The sequence below is a fragment of the Galeopterus variegatus genome, unplaced genomic scaffold, assembly GCF_000696425.1.
Source record: "Galeopterus variegatus unplaced genomic scaffold, G_variegatus-3.0.2 Scaffold305, whole genome shotgun sequence".
NCBI lineage: Eukaryota > Metazoa > Chordata > Mammalia > Dermoptera > Cynocephalidae > Galeopterus > Galeopterus variegatus.
In genome coordinates this window covers 375,778-380,064 of record NW_007726416.1, presented here as the reverse complement: position 1 = coordinate 380,064, position 4,287 = coordinate 375,778, and the positions used below count along the sequence as shown (strand labels likewise).

Genomic DNA, 4,287 nt, shown 5'->3' with positions numbered 1-4,287 from the left:
AGTAGACAAGGCACGCTGGAGAGCAATTTGTTCACAAACTCAGGAGGACCTTAGGCAACAGCAAGAATAGACCTTGGCCACAGAACTGACCTCAGAATGAGGGTCAGGCCTTCTCCTACCACCCCAGGGATGTGACTGTCATGTGTGTGGAGGGCGGGTCTGAGGCTAGACTGGGTGTGCTATGCAATTAAACCAGTGATGTCTGGAATCTTTACTACCTACTGAGTCCTCGAGTTCCCACCTTGCAGACGATCACTATCCAGCTATGTCAGTTAGTTAGTAGCACTCATGATTTAATGACAGGTGCATAATTTCTTCATTGACTTGTGCTATCCAAGAGCAACACAGAGGTCTGCTCTACTTCATCAGAGGACTCCAGTGACTGCAGCCTATCACTGCATATTTCTAAGAATCCTCTTCTGCTATTTCATGACAACAACCTCACTGATTTATGCTGCATTTTGACCCCTTGTCTCTATGATCAGATTCCTGTGACTGCTGACCATTTTTCTCCTTTAGGCACCAAAGGGCACTTGACTCTTTCCCTTAATTGCAGTTGAGAGAAGGACGTGACATTTCCAGAAGTAAGAAGGAGAAGACTGTAACAACAGAGAGTTCTGAAGTCTCTAAGAGCACATTTTATCTCTGACACGGACTCAGAAAGTCAACTGGAGCCTGTGGTCCAGGCTCCAAAGGGAGATGGGTGAACACTGTAGAGGTCTGGTGAGAAGCAATGAGCACAGGGCAAGGGGGTCAGGAGACCTGACCTGTCCACAGCGTTGGGAGAGACCTGTCACCTCGCTGGGCCTTGGGCTCCTCACCTGTAAAAGGACAGGGCTGATGATCTCCAAGGTCCCTCCCTTTCCCTCTTAGAGTTTTGTATAAATGAAGTTTCCTGGCAGAGACCACAGGGGCAAAGGACACACTATATAGCATTCCTGGTCCTTAGCCCAAAGAGGAAAGAGAGATGGTTATAAGACAACAGGGATGTGCAGCTACCTATATACAACCTTAATGAAATGCCGGCTCTACTGTCAAAACTGCCTGGGATCTGTAACAAACAACAGTGCGCACTAAAGGCATTTAATCTGGAAAAAAGTTCTGGAGATGGATGGTGGTGATGGTCGTACAACAGTGTGAAAGTACTTAATGCCACGGAACTGTATGCTTAAAAATGATTAAGATGGTAAATTTTATGTTATGTGTATTTTGTCACAATAAAAAAAAAAAACCTTAGTTAAAACTTAAATTTGCTTTCTTAAAATTAAAAAAATCTCTCTGTAGAAATCCACAAGGGAAGTGTTTTTTATTTTCTTATACTTTTTAATATCTTCCAACCTTTTATATTTAACACATGTAACTTTTAGCATCAGGAAAAACTGCTACTTATTAAAAGTATAAGCAGTAAAAATATACCAGTAATGGGGCTGTCCGTGTCTCAGAAGCTTTTCTCACTGTTCATCTATAGAATTTAAGGGACTTCTGCAGTGGCGGGGTCAGGACATCCAGCCCCATTACCATGATTGCCTCCACGGCCCTCAGCACCCTAAACTATTATTCCCGTGATCAATTAGGCTGACACTGGTTTTCTCTTTGTCCACTTTCCCAGACCCCTGATTCAAAGAGGCCCCTTCCAGGGGTCAGAAGAAGAATGTGGCCATGGGACTAGTGGTTGCAGGAAGTGTGCTATGCTATGATGTTATCCATCTCAACCAACTCAGGAAGTATTTCCAGATGAGGTATGGCTGATGTCCAAACAAGTAATCACATGAAATATTGCCTAAGACTTAACGTTTTAAAACTTCCACAAGAATTTCCAAGACTTCCTATTTCCCTATCAGAATGGTGAGTGACTTTCCCACAATGGGCCTCCAGTGCGATTTATTATTACTGACCTGCTGAGAAAGACGGTGCTGTCTCCTCCTCACAAGAGCCCACTCTCTCAGGGCGGTACTGAACTGGTCAGACTTCCAGTTGTTTGAGGCCTGTCCATATTCCCACGAGCTGCCACACTCTAACTAGCACCCCTGGAACCAATCAGAACAAGCTTTCCACTAAATGCATCTTCTCGTTCTGTCTGTGCCATGCCTAAAGCACGAGCAGCAAGCCCCGGGCACCAGGTCGTGTCCACACTCTTCTCGTACAAATTATCACATGGAAGGGCCTCCTCTGGTTAGGGCACCATCTAACCTGAGCTTCAGCTTAGGTCAAGAGTTTTATCATGTTTCACCAGCTGCCTATAAATTATGAGTTGTGGCAGCCGTGAGCCAGCATGGCACCATTATTTCTCACTGTCACATCATCTACTGTATTGGCTTCCCTCAAGAAAACGTTCCCCTGTGAAACTCTAGCTCAATGCAAGCAGCTAAGACTAACTTTCGGTTCGGTCCTCAGGAGCACCTTTCCGGATGGATTATCAAAACCCAAAGAGACTAACGACTTGTGCGAGGCTGCAGGGAGAACACAAACTGTCCTAAGCCACAGATACAGGTGTCTCCTGAACGCCCCTTTCTCTGTGGGGACCTTTTAGCTGCACTGCCTGCCTGCAGGCCATGACTCCCCCACCCCCAGCTTACTCCCCCAGACAGAGACCACGCTCAGAGCCCAGGCCTTTCCTTGGCCAGCCCAACACCGTCATGCAGGCCAAACCCTGCCTCTGCCTGCCGTGAGCAGCTGTCCTCAGCTGGCCCATTAGCTCTGCTTACGCTAGCTGGCATGGCTCTGGAGGACTGAGGACCACACCATGCACTGTGTCTGGCTTTTGAAAACCAGCCACTCTTAAGTTACCACGATGAGGATTAAAGGATCTGAGGGACACAAAACATACCTAGAGGGCTGCCTCAGGTCAACTCTCAGAACTACTCTTCCCTAGAACACAACCCAAACAATTTCACACCTCGAGATGCTCTGTCAAAATAGGGTCAGTTACCTGGGAATAGACTCTTTCCTCCTACAAAATTAAAACTGACTGTTGAAACAGTTTCTCTTCAAAATATGACACAGAGGGCCGGCCGGTGGCGCACTGCTACAGTGCGCCGCTTGGGAGTGCAGCAGCGCGCTCCCGCCGAGGGTTCGGATCCCACATATAGACCGGTTCCCGCTCACTGGCTGAGCGAGGTACGGGCGCAACACCGAGGGTTGTGATCCCGTTGCCGGTCCCGGTCCGGTACGGGCGCGACACTGAGGGTTGCAATCTGTTGCCGGACACGAAAAAAGACAAAAAAAAAAGGAAAAAAAAATATGACACAGAAAGGAACAAAATGTGCCTTCAGTGCATACTAACAGACCCAAGCACAACTTGGACATAATCCTCATTACTGCTTGATCTAAATTGATAATGAAATTCTGAAACTTTGAAAAGAAAATCATGGGAAAAGTACAGCTTTCTCAACAGCACTTGCTCAATACTTATTCAGTGAATATTTATTGACCCCCTACTATGCACCAAGTGTCATGACATCTTGTTCCCTTATTTCATGGATAAGCCTAGCCTGGGATAACTAGCAAATTCAGGGTAGCATGGTTAGACTGGAATTCAAATTGTCAAGGCTCTTTGCACTCACTCCAAGCTGCTTACAACCTGTGAAGACAACTTGCCTTAGGATAGGCCTCAAGAAAGATCAGGTGCCTCTGTGGGGTTGGGGCTGCCTCTTTATGGCATCATCAAGCTAAGTGCTTGGCATAGTGCCTCGGCCACCATAGGTGCCCAATAAGTATTTGTTGAATGGCTAACTACAAAGCGGCAGAAGGAAAAAATGCTGCAGCTGGAAACTTGAAGAGTTTCTTTGCAGTTTGGCACTTTGATTTGGAACATGCTGACCTGTTTGCAAAAGTACATAACCTGAAAGTTCTGTTTATCTGAGACATCAGTGTTTCTCACTTTGGGATTTTAAGAGCTTTGGGAACTCTCAGGTCTAAACCTTTGTTCTGAAATACTTTTTTTTCTCTCCTATTGGTGAAAAAGAGAGCATAGTGTTGGCAGAGTCCAAAGCCAAGCTCATGGGAGAAACCTCAGTCATGCAAGAGTGGTACATGCCCCTCTTCAGGAAGAATCACCTCCAGGTGGTGAGGCAGACATATTGTGAGGAAGCTCAAGACAGGGCAGATGCACAAAGCAAGTTGCTGACCTCTTTTTCTCTCTCTGATCTTCTAGGGTTCTTCCTAGCCTTTCTTCTCTGTTTTTTCTTATATTTTTCTTCCTTCATGCCTTTTAGTGTGGCCACAGGGTCCTGGACTACTTCTGATGTGGGGGCTGTGTGATTGCTCATTGACCAATCAGAAATGGCA

The 4,287-nt window shown here is 46.2% G+C and overlaps 1 protein-coding gene across 4 annotated transcripts in view; it reads right to left on the bottom strand.

Moving 5' to 3' along the window:
* ANKRD6 (ankyrin repeat domain 6) overlaps window positions 1-4,287 on the bottom strand; it is a 78,456-nt gene that overhangs the window by 31,307 nt on the left and 42,862 nt on the right. The window lies entirely within an intron of this gene.